Source organism: Brassica napus, chromosome A8 (genome assembly GCF_020379485.1).
Source record: "Brassica napus cultivar Da-Ae chromosome A8, Da-Ae, whole genome shotgun sequence".
NCBI lineage: Eukaryota > Viridiplantae > Streptophyta > Magnoliopsida > Brassicales > Brassicaceae > Brassica > Brassica napus.
In genome coordinates this window covers 14,738,901-14,752,535 of record NC_063441.1, presented here as the reverse complement: position 1 = coordinate 14,752,535, position 13,635 = coordinate 14,738,901, and the positions used below count along the sequence as shown (strand labels likewise).

Below are 13,635 nucleotides of genomic sequence, written 5' to 3'. Positions count from 1 at the left end.
GAGGAATGTGAGGAAGAGATAAGAGGGAAGACATGTATATATAGTGGGAGGAGAAGTAATAATAAGAGTACTTAATAAAATAAACGAGAAGAGAGTGGGTAAACAAAAGGAGGCTCATATCAAGACATTGCAATATTGCATGCAAGATGTATCACAGCTGGAGTCTTGAGTACCTCCAATCCTCTATCATTTGGTAAACATATTATTTTACCATCCTTTAAAAGTTTTTATAGAGATAATGAGTTTTTTTTTTTGGAAAAGAGATAATAAGTTATATATCATTATGATTACCAAAAAAAAAAAGAGTTATATATGGGCACATCGTTAGATATTAATTCTCTATTTTTTATTAAAATTCTTTTATTGAAAACTGATATAAACTTTTCTTTGGGTTATAATTTGGGTTAAAACTTCTTACTGAGGATATTGAATAATCGTTTGCTATATAACTGGTGCATGCTTTGTATATATGTTTATTATAGATTGCACAAGATTACCAAATTCAAATGTTTTAGTACAGCCTAAATCACTACGTAGAGGCCTATAGGAGAGACAAAAATAAGAGGTCTAGAGGAACATTACGTGTGAAATTGTTCGACTTCATGTGCTCAAAATTTAGTTGAAATTTGAGGAGAATATTACTTTTATATAACTTTTTCCTTTTTTACTAAATATTTTTTTTTTATATTCTTTTGTTTTGTTTCAGAGTTTGTATGTATCCAATTATTGGGGCGTAACTGGACCATGTTTCTGGAATAAAACAACTTGCTTTGACTCAGTCGAACTTTTCTACATGCATTCTACATCAAGCTTTTTAATCGTACATATTTTTTTTGGCAGCCCCATATTGTTACGATGTGATAAAAAAAAACTATATTGGGGGTTGTGTGATTTGAGGAGTAGAAGCAACGACGAAAAGTAAGAGTTTAGTTGTATGAGTTAAAGATATGATTGCGTTAACGGAGGTGCAAGTAGGAGCAGCAACACTACAAGAAAACATCGGGATACTGAGGGAAAAAATCGTCGGTATGTCGTCGGAATAACGTTATTCCGAGGACATACCGACGAAAAAAGTCCTCGGAAATAACTCCTCGGAAATTCATAATTCCTCGGAATTCCGTCGGAATTTTCCGACGGAATTCCGAGGAAACAAAATTCCGAGGAAACTCCGAGGACACAATGTTCGTCGGAAGGTTCCTCGGAAAATACCGAAGGAATTCCGATGGTCCAATCCTCGGAAGTTTCGACGAAATATTTCTCGGAATATTTATCGGAAAATTCCGAGGGAAGAAAGTTCCTCGGAAAATTCCGAGGAACATTTGTTCCTCGGAAAATTCCGAGGAACATTTGTTCCTCGGACATTTCCGAGGAACTTTCTTCCCTCGGAATTTTCCGAGGGAATTGAGTTTCTCGGAAAATTCCGAGGAATCCTTTCCCTCAGACAATTCCGAGAAACTTAATGTTCGTCGGAATTTACCGAGGGATAAAAGTTCCTCGGAATTATCCGAGGACCTCCATTCCCTCGGAATTTTGAAAAAAATTATTTTTTTAAAAAATTTATTTTTTTTAAAAATTATTTTTTTTTGGAAAAAAATTAAAATTTTTAAAATTTAAAATTAAAATTGAATAAAACATAAAATAAAACATAGTAGATAATATTCAAATTTAAATAAAACATTCAGAGTTTTTGGAAAAAAAAAAACTACGGGTCTTGAATGTTCGGGAACGTCTCGTTCGGGTACATCCTCTTCATCATGTCCATCATCTGCTCGTTCAGCCTCTTCTGGGTCTCATAGCCCGCCTGTTGAGCTGCCATCTGAGCCTCCAACGCAGATATCCGATCATCCTTGTCCTTCAGCTGAGCCGTAAGAACTTCTGGATCAACATACGCATGTGGTGCAGAAGAAGGAGCAGCCGACCGGGAGCGACGACCCAAACCGACCAAACGTCCCTTTTTCTTTGGAACCGACTGAAATATAAATAAAACGAAGTTAAGATAATTTAAATTGATGATAAAATAAAAATCAAGAAATAATTAAATTGAACTTTTAAAAAAAAAAACTTACCGATTCAACGATTTCGTTGATTCGAACCCGAGACAAGTTGGTCGAGGCCGTCGAATCGTCATCATCGGTTTGAAGCTGAGACACTTCGTCATACACCTGAGTCTGGACCAGGTCGACCACGTCCCTCACAAGACCATCATCAATCTGGCCGGTCTTCTTGTTGGTATACGCCCTTTTCATAAGGGCGAGATCATCAACTGGGTGGCCTTCATTTTCTTCCGCCTTGAAAAAAAATAAATTAGACAAACATTAGAGATTTGAAAATGCAAAAAAAATAAAATTCTGAAACTTAAATAATTGAAGAAAAAGCGGTTGAGCTTACCATGCGATCCGCCAGAGTGGCAATAGATTGAGCACCCAAGTTATGCTTGTAGATGCCCTTTCCTTTACGGTCGCTCCTGCGGTTGTTGGAGTTGGTGGAAGAAGTTTCTTTCGTCTCTTCTTTATCCCAATGCGCACACAACTCCTTCCAGACCGTGCCGTTCATCGACTTTGGGACCTTTTAATTTAAAAAAAAAAAGTTTAATAATTTTAAAAATAGTTTAATAAATTAAAAATTGTTAATAAATTAAAAACTACCTTGTTTACTTCCCACTTCTTCTTCCACTCGTACATCTGCTTCCCATAGTTGTCCATAACTTTATGGACAAAATGGTGATAGATAGAGAGCGTATCATCGGCATTCCAGTTGAATTCTTGCTGAAATAGTTTAAAAATAGTTTTTAAGCACAAAAATATAATAGTTTAAAAATTACAAAAATCGTCGTTTTAATAAATAAAAAATAGTTTAATAATTAAAAAAATAATTTAATAATTACAAAAATAAGTTTTAATAATATTTAAAATGTCTAATAAATATATAAATTAGTTTAATAATTACAAAAATAAGTTTTAATAATATTTAAAATGTCTAATAAATATAGAAAATAGTTTAATAATTACAAAAAATAGTTTTAATAATATAAAAAATATAATTTAAAAATTAGAATACTTACCGCAAACTGCTGAAACCACAGATGCTGCTTCTCGACAGGGAAGTGAGTGAAAGTCGGATGTCCGCTGTCGAGGGCCGAGTACATCATACGGTTGATCCATGCGCTGATCCCGTTCCCGGATCGGTTGAACCTAACAAAAAAAATAAATTATTAATAAAAAAATAGTTTAAAAATTAAAAATAGTTTAAAAAATAAAAGTTTAAATTACCATGTTTGACCATGTCCATGTGGATACTCAGTGAGATAGGGAAGATGGTCACGACCGGGCTGTCGAACCAACTCCGCAACCCTCATCACTCCCAGAGGACCAGGTGCAGCAGCGGGACCAGGAGCGGGTGCAGCAGCGGGACCAGGAGCGGGTGCAGCAGCGGGAGAGGGAGCAGCAGGAGCGAGTAATGGAGAGGGAGATGTTTGGTATGAGCTGTGGGGCGAAACGGAATCCTGAACATGGCTGGAAGAACCCCGAGACTGGCTCCCCATACCACCCCGGCTACGACGCTGGCGAGGCCGGATCTGATCATCATTAGACCTGTAAATTAAAAAAAAACATATTTAAAAATTAGTTCTAATAATTTTAATTAAAAAAAACAGTTTTAATTAAAAAAAGTTTTAATAAATAAAAAATAGTTTAAAAATTTTAAAAATGTTTAATAAATATATAAATTTATATTTTACATATAAAATACAAAAAAAATGTTTTTAAATATTATATAAATGATTTTTAATCTTAAAAAAAGTTTTATATATATATATATAATTTCAAATTCGATTTTTATAACCACAAAATTGATAAAAACTAAAAAAAAAATTCAAATCAAGTGAAATACATAATCAAACTCCATTTTACACAAATCTACCATTCACCCTAACAAAATCTATAAATCTCATTCCAAAATCATCAAATCTACTTAAAAACCATACAAATCTAACCTAAAAGAGTGGGATAGGGTTCTTACATGATTATGGGGGAGGATTAGGGGAGAATCGCCGGAAAAACGGGAGAGAGAACGGTGGAATCGCCGGAAATCGCCGGAATCGCGAGAGGAGATGTGCAGCGGCGCGGAGAGAAAGAGAGAAATGGGGAAGAAGATCGGGCTCGCCCTAATCTTATGAGGCGTCCGACGGAAAATATCCGTCGGAATTTCCTCGGAAATATTTTATACTTCCGTCGGAATTTCCTCGGAATTCTATGATTCAATTTTCCCGAAATATTTGGCGGCTTCGTTTACCCGGTTAGATGAAAATATTCCGACGAATCCAGTTTCCTCGGAATACCCTCGGTAATCTCCGAGGAAATTCTGAGGAACCAGGGTTTGGGGTTTTAAAACATCGATTATTTTCGCCGTATTTCATTTCTTATACAATTATAATGCATACCATTGAGGATTCTTTGTATAGATGATCATAAACCATGAAATAACACAATTTCAAAAATAATTCTAAGTATTCCCTTTACCGTTTATTAAAGTGTATAAGTGTTTCTCTTACGTTGTGTGGTTTTCGTTCATGCAATCGTAAAAGTGTTTGTTATTGGATAAAACACCAAAGTTCATAGTTCCAAACATCATAATCTGGTTATGACACTTAATGAAGGTTATATACGTGTTATTCAATCCGTAAAACGTTGTTTTCGATTTAAAACCCCCAGTTCCTCGGATTTTCCTCGGAATATACCGAGGAGATTCCGAGGAAATCCTTATGTTCGTCGGAATTTCCTCGGAATTTCCTCGGAATTTTCCGACAGAATTCCGAGGAACTTGGGGTTTTCAATCGAGAAGATCTATTCCGAGGAAATTCCGAGGAAAACCTATCTGTCCTCGGAATTTCCTCGAAATTTTCCTTTAAAAAAAAAAAAAAAAAGGTCGAGGCTAGTCTTCTTCCGAGTCGTCATCACCAGATGAATCTGAATCTGGATCTTGGTGAAACTCTCCAATCACTGGTTCATCCTCTTCGTGAACGGCGGCTTCTTCTCCGAAGTCAGTTAAATCGACTACAAGGCCAACTCCACCTAAATCTTCTGCTGCACTTAAGTTGCCGGATGTGCTTGGTTGTAGTGGGTCTTCCAGCTCAGAACTTCCCTGAACTCGGCCTCTCGGGTTGAGTCTTGTAACAGTAACCCATGGATCATCTCTGTTCCTTACCCGGGGGTACTTGATATAACAAACCTGATCGGCCTGAGAAGCAAGAATGAAAGGATCATAATATTGCAGCTTCCGTCTTGAATTTACTGATGTAACACCAAATGCATCTGTTCTCACACCTCGATCTGGAGTGTTGTCGTGCCAGTCACAATAGAAAACAGTACAGCGCAATCCAACCATGCCCAAATACTTGATTTCCAAAATCTCATTTATGTGTCCGTAGTATACATCATCTCCTGATGCAGAACAAACACCAGCATCGTAAGTCGTACTCGAACGTCTCCTCTTCTGAGTTGTGAATGCATATCCTCGAGTACAAAATCTCGGATATGACTTCACAACAAAGTTTGGTCCAACGACCATCTCGCGTATCCAATCGTCAAATGTTTCACCTCTGGCCAAACCATCACTCACATAGGTAAACATCCATCCACCAAATTCTCTCTGCTTCATTTCTTCTAGTTCGTCCTCTGTGGCGTATCTATATTCTAACCGCTTTTCTGCCATGAAAATCCTTTCATATTGAAGAACATCTTCGCAGTTGGTGAGTAAATATGTTTGCAAATGACTGCGCTCCTGATCAGTAAGTCGACGGTCTTTTGGTTTTCCGCTAAGTCGTCCAACGTCTGTGAAAATGTCTGGAACCTTCCAATGATATGTTGCCCGTTCGCCTCTATCATCATGCCGAGCAGGTCTTCTGTTTTTGGTCTGAACTTCTGCTGGAAAGTAGTACTCGGCAAAGTTTGAAGTTTCTTCATTGATCATCTGTGCGACTATAGACCCTTCCACCCTACTTAAATTTTTCACCATCTTCTTCAAATGGAACATATACCGCTCATACAGATACATCCATCTATACTGCACAGGACCACCAAGCTCCAATTCTCTTACCAGGTGAATAACAAGATGCTCCATAACATCAAAAAATGAGGGAGGAAATATCTTCTCAAGGTTGCACTGAATCACAGCTATGTTAGTCTTCAAATTTTCAATACCTTCAAGAGTCACTGATCTTGTGCATAAATCGCGGAAGAAACCACTTATCCCTGCAATTGCTTCATGAACATTTCGTGGTAATAGTTCCTTGAAGGCAAACGGAAGGAGACGCTGCATCATTACATGGCAATCATGGCTTTTCAAGCCAGTAAACTTTCCTTCCTTTCTGTCGATACAGTTACGCAAATTAGATGCGTAACCGTCTGGAAATTCCACATCGTTTGAAATCCAATCAAAGAACGCATCCTTTCCCGCTGCATCAAGTCGGTATATGGGAAAAGGAGCCCTACCACTCTCATCAACATGAAGTTCTGAACGAGCACATATATCGACTAAATCCAGTCTTGACTTCAAATTATCCTTTGTTTTACCTTGAACATTAAGGATCGTGTTCATCAGGTTGTCAAAAAAGTTCTTCTCGATATGCATGACATCTAAATTATGCCTTAGTAGATGATCCTCCCAGTATGGCAGATCCCAAAAAATACTTTTTTTGTGCCAGTTATGTAGGTTTCCAACACCATCTACCGGAAAATGCTCATGTCCACCGACGTCTGGCGTTCTTTCTGCACCAAAATCTCTAAGTTGTGTCTTCAAATCTTTCCCACGAATTTCCGGAGGTGGACTGTCAAACACCCTCTTGTTCTTCGTAAACAAATTCCTACTTCTACGATATGGATGATCTGGTGGTAGAAATCTCCTGTGACAGTCAAACCAACACGTTTTCCTTCCGTGTTTTAGTTGGAAAGCATCAGTGTTATCTTGACAATATGGACATGATAGCCTTCCATGCGTTGTCCATCCAGATAACATACCATATGCTGGAAAATCACTTATTGTCCACATTAGTACTGCCCGCATTTGAAAGTTTTCTTTATACGAAACATCGTATGTTTCAGCACCTTGAGTCCATAGTTGTTGCAACTCATATATTAGTGGCTGAAGAAACACATCAAGTGATCTCTTAGGATGCTCTGGTCCGGGAACGAGAATCGAGAGGAACAAAAACTCTCGTCGCAAGCACAAGTTTGGGGGTAGGTTGTATGGTGTAAGAATGACTGGCCATAGAGAATACTGTCTTCCACTCTTGCCAAACGGGCTGAAACCATCAGTACATAATCCAAGGTAGACATTTCTTCTCTCATACGCAAAGTCGGGATACTTTGATTGGAAATGCTTCCACGCTTTTGCATCTGAAGGATGTCTGATCTCACCATCTGTTGAGTGCTCCGCATGCCATCTCATTGGTTGCGCTGTGCGTTCAGACAGATACAGCCTCTGCAACCTTTCCGTCAAAGGCAAATACCACATCCTTTTATATGGTACTGGAATTCTTCCACTCGTATCTTTATAACGAGGCTTCCCACAAAATTTGCATGAAACCCGCTGTTCATCCGCCCTCCAATAAATCATGCAGTTGTCTCTGCATACATCTATTACCTGATACGATAAACCAAGACCAGCTACGAGTTTCTGAACCTCGTAGTATGAGCCAGGAGCTACATTATCTTCAGGTAGAATACCTTTTACATAATCAGCAATCGCATCCACACAGTCTTCAGCCAAATTATAATCCGTCTTAATGCCCATCAATCTTGTAGCAGATGATAAAGCTGAATGACCATCTCTGCAACCTTCGTACAATGGTTGCTTTCCAGCATCCAACATATCATAAAATCTCCTAGCTTCGGCATTGGGTAAATCTTCCCCTCTAAAATGATCATTTACCATCTGCTCAGTACCTACACCGTAATCTACATCCGTTCTAATTGGATCTTCTAATCTAACCGGTGGCTGAGGTTCGCTAGTACTACCAAGTTCATAATCAGTTTCTCCATGATGATACCAAATTTTGTAACTTCGTGTAAACCCACTCAAATATAAATGAGTCCAAACATCCCATTCTTTAATAACTTTTTTATTTTTACAATTAGAGCAAGGACATCTTAACATACCTGTTTTTGCTTCCGGTTGTCGGTGAACTAACCCCATGAATTCGGTTATACCTTGTTGGTATTCTTCCGTAAGCAATCTCGTGTTCGGATCCAAATGAGGTCGATCGATCCAAGAACGAAAATAATTGGAAGAAGACATGTTTTTTATGAATCAAATTCGTGTGTAAAGAAAGTGAGAGGGAGGATGAAGATATGGTGTGAATGAAGAGGAAGAGGGGTGCTTGTATTTATAGGTGAAATCCTGCCGACGGTCCGAGGAAATTCCGACGGAATTCCGATGCAAACGGCTAGTTCGTCGGAATTTCCTCGGAATTTTTAAAATCCCCCAACGGCTCTCCAACGGCTCTCTAACGTCTATAATATTTCCTCGGAATTCATCGGTTTTTTCCGAGGAATACTAGTTTCCTCGGTATTCCGTCGGAATATTCCGACGAAATGTGTTTTCCTCGGAATTCCGTCGGAATATTCCGACGGAATTCCGAGGAAGCAAAATTTTGTATTTCCTCGGAATTGCCTCGGAAATGCCTCGGTATATTCCGAGGAATTCATTTTCCGTCGGATCGTCCGTCAGAATACCGCTGTTTTCTTGTAGTGCAATAGACACGCTTTATTTTTCTCTCTTTTTAAACAAAAAGGACAATTTCTTTTGGTTGGTCACTAATTAATGAAGGGACTAGATAAAGATGTTCCATGCAACAAATAAATAAATAAAAATTTCTAATCAATATGTGCAACCATGCCTATAAGTCTAATTTAACTTTCTAATTCTGTAAATTATATGATAATTGATATATTATATGAAAAAAGGACTCAACAAAAAATACAGCTGAATTAAAATAGAACAATTAATTAATATTTATTGGAAATGACTGGTCCAATCTCAACTGCTCTTTTCTATTTTTCTTCAAGCACCAAAGCTAGTTTCCTCCTCTTTCGTTCGATTTAACGAACAAGTAACGATCAGTATCTCAATAATTTTTTTTGCTAATTTTGTCTTCTGTTTCCACGCCAAAATTACTAATAAATGGTCATTTTCCAAATTTTCATATTGAGTTTTCATATCATTGCCAAATCATATCATAAAACTATAGGTTATCGACAAATGTAATTGTTACAACTTTTGAATAACTAGTTAATTTGGGTCGACGAGAAGTATCTCTAACTCAAAGAAATATATCCTGATAATTTTTGTATATTTATTATATTGATAACTTGAGATTGAATGTCAAGCTACTCACATTATAGAACCATCGCTTAAAATTCTTTAATAGAAAGCATGATATACGAACTCCACTAATGAAAAGTATTTGCAGAAAAAAACTCCACTAATAAAACAGTAACATTTGTTAAACAAATTCAATTTCATTATTACACTGACATGATTTGAGTTAAGTGCGAAAGACAGGTTAGTTTTTAATAATAGTATATACTTTTGAGTTTTGAATACCTAAGTAATATATAGTATGGACCATAAGAACTAAGATGGGGTAGCTACGTAACTAAAGCTATATATACACATATGAATAGGAATCATTGGATGAGATCGATATGGAAATTTTGATTTGGACTGCCTAACCAAACATCAACTTGGTCCTACTAAGCTTTACAGCTGTACCATTACGAAATTAATTTCTTAGTGTGATGGCTCATCAGAATTCTTAATCAGGGGCCTAATCTCACTGTTAATTCAGTTCACTATATAATTCATTTTAACGAACCCATAACTCGGACAGCTATGTATGGTCTTGTCAATTCCGGGATCAATCAATGTTCCAGCCTTCCAGGTCGTATTTATCACCACCATTACATGTTTAAACGTTTAGATGTTTTCTATATTGGTGAAGTGTCAAAGAAGATGAGACTGAAGAGTGATGACTGATGACGATGCATTCGTCAAAGAATGCAAAATATAGAAGCGAGAGTGTAGTCACGCCACATAACCACACAATTATTTAGAACCAAATTATTCATCGACATTTGTTACAGAACACACTGTGTGCCTAACCAAATATCCTCGTATGTTTTTTTTTCCCTAAAACCATTGGCTGGATGTCATTTTCATTTAACCAGCTGATCTCAAGGGATAAGCGCAATTAGCAATTAACACCCATTATTTTGGTTTGTCCTATAAAGACATAAAGTCTCCAAGTACTCGAAGAAAAAGAAAGTCTCCAAGTCCTTTTCATAATTGATTATGGCCAATAATAATATAATAATAATGTTACTACTTACTACGATATCACTTTTCTGTACTCTAATCTTCACTAATTAACTATCAATATTGTTATTATCCACATATGTCCATAACTATTTCAATGGATAATCATCAACAAATTTCATTTATTATTCTATATATATAGAATAAAAACTCTATAATGCTAGAACTATGGGATTATATTAATTTATAAAAATTTCCTTATATAGATATTTATATTTTGGAATATATTTTATGTAAAATAAGAAATAGTTGATTTTACCATATATACTTTAATCAAATTTTAGAAATCTTTCATATTGTTGTTATTATATTATTTAGTATATATAAAATATGTTTCAGAGAATTTAAATTTGATTTAGATATATTTTATTAAATATTATTAAAATCTATTAAAATATTAAAAATAGAGATAACTAAACAAAATATAGATATATAAATTCTTAATTTGTGATTTTAATGGGACTATATATTTACATAGAATTTTCCTAAAATGATTATTTTATTACTTATCGATTTGTGTCATATTTTGAACCGGTCTAATTTGGAACCGAATAAATTTATTAATTTATTGTGTTTATTAGTTTATCGAGTATTAATTATATAAAGTTTTTATTGTATATATTCTTGCCTAAACACTAAAAATCAACTTCTTAATATTTTGTTTATCATCTAACAGCCAATCCGAGAAGAGTCTGACCTAGAAAACTTTTGAACTTTCAGGTGGATATATATGGGTTTGCATTGCGAGAACCAACAATTTCAAAAACAATAATAAGCTCAACAGCCGCTGGGGAAATTTCAGTGATAATTATGGACGGGTAATAATAATTAGTACTAATCTCGTTTTTATAATCTGAGAATACAGGATTTTTATATTTGTTAAATAATTTTCCACAATATTCTTCTTATAGTATATTGTATATAAAACGAGATAACTTGAGCAGCTGAGCTGGAGTTAACTTACGTTCTCGCATTCGATGAACATTTCTTTCCTGCCAAATTGAGTATACCGACTAGCAATGGAGTTTTTCCATGGCTCTTGCCTTCTTTTACAAGGGTGAGCTACGGTTCTGACTACAGTTAGTGTTCGCGATCTATAGTGGATCTTCTCTTCGTAAACTCTTCTTGGTAAGGATCGAGTATGAGCATATATACCACGTTTAACGTCTAACGTTTCAGCAGTAATGTATTGGTTTTCATGTTTTTAAACGTTTTTGTTTAAGACTTTTTATTTAGTTATTTAAAAACAATTAGTAAAAAAAAATTATGAACCAGCCTTTTTTTTATTCGCTTCTAGCCACCAAAAAGTTAGGACCTGCTAAGCCAATCCATTTCTATCTTACTGCTAAGTTAAGCCATTTCTACGAACAAGCTTGAAACCAAGCCTAAAAATGTTTTCTTTTGGTGAGCAATAAAACACCTCAGAATAATGTGTTGAAATTTGGATTGTCCCCGTTATGTTCTTCTCAAGCATTGTTGTAGATTAAACCTCTCTTAATGTTTAAGAATCTTACAAATCCAGTCAAACAATTTAAAGTTTCATTAAGTTTTAGTAGCGAATACTCTTGTTTCCATAATTTATTATTTTTTATTACTTTAAAAAATCTTACACAATCACCACACACACATAATATGAGCAACAAATAAATGAAAATAATAGATAAGACTCTTTCCAGTAACAATGACAATCCCAAGTAACATATTCACGAATCAAAAGAACAAACAATTTAAGTGCACACTGCAGGAACACCTCTAGGAAACCTTCTCTTATCGGTGCAATAGTTGTAGATCATGTACTTACTCTGTGCCCATTTCATTTTTTTCTGGCCTTCAAAATCAACTTTTTGAGTGAACCATGGAGAATTCCCGGGGCAAGATGATTTACCATTAGCCCAAACACATCCTTCCACATTGTAGTTTCTGTAGAAAGCAGTGAAAGGAGCTTTTGACCAATCTGTTTTCTCCAATCCTCCCCTCGTGGCCCAATTCTCGGCTTCCCAAAGGCTCGCATAGAGCCTCATTGGTTGGTTCTTTGGGAAAGGAACTCCCATGGATTCGGTGTTCTTGAACTCTCTAATAGGAATGCCATCAACTGTAAAACTAGAAGAGAGGAAACAAATTAAACAGAATCATTAGGAATCCAACATTGAAAAAAATGTATTGAGACCTAGAATTATATCTAAGGACATGTGATATTCTACTAATTTTCCATTGATTTTAGTTGGAAGTCCATGAACCTTAGCAATAAGTTCATGAGGCTATAGTCCATATAAGATCAATGTACAAGGGATGGATGGATATTCTTACATAATTCTTTGGGGATTCCATGTGATGCAATAAGTGTGAAAGTTAACGGTTGGGTCAAACCATAGATGAAACTGTTGTTCTTTTTCTCCAGAGCCTTGTGTGTAAACATTAGTATGAAGAGTATATGGATGTCCACTTATGTTTCCCAAGAACTCAAAATCGATCTCATCCCAAGTAGTTCCGGGCGATTTAAGCTACATAAAGTAATCATAAAACACCAACATACTAATCAATTATTTGTAATCAAGCCAATAGGGAAAGATGCGAAAGGATGCTTTCAAAATTTTATGTTACTTACGTAGATGTTGTGACAGTTCCAGCAGAGTTACCAGGGACAAGTTTCATTTGAACCTCGGCTTTACCGTATAGAAACTCCTGGTTGGATTGAAAACCTGAACCGGAGGATTTGTCGAGTGAGAGAGAAAGAAGCTTTCCATCTCTGTCCCGAATCTTTCCACGTCCGTCACCCCAGTGTATTTTCACATCTTTGTGGAAGCTACCCGCGTAGACAGCCACAGATTGTGCTGCAAAGAGAAAGAGAACCAAGAATGCAAATCTTGTGCCGCAAGAAAACTTCATGTTTTATAGGTATTGATGATATTTTAGATGTATTTGTTGATTGAAACTGAGGTATGTGATATGAGTTTATATAGCTGCTAGAAAATGGCAAGGAAAAAAAGAGAAGGAAGTTTCATGGGTTTGATTAGTTGATAGTGTGTGCTGTATTCTTGTTGGCTCATACGAACTCTTATTTGGTTGTTAGAAGAAGAATCCAATAAAATATAATTTCATTACTCGTTTATTGTTACAGACCAGAGAAAATAATGTACATATATAATTTGCGTATTATATGTTGGTCACTGAAAGTAATGAAGTCATCTTGTCAACACGGCTTCGGCTTTTGTCATGAGCGCAAACCCTCCCGACCGCATAGAGGGTTCAGATATATAAATATTT

The 13,635-nt window shown here is 36.1% G+C and overlaps 1 pseudogene; it reads right to left on the bottom strand.

The window, feature by feature from the left end:
* Positions 1 to 11,059: 11,059 nt before the first annotated feature.
* On the bottom strand, positions 11,060 to 13,388 carry LOC125577257 (annotated as a pseudogene).
* Positions 13,389 to 13,635: the final 247 nt, after the last annotated feature.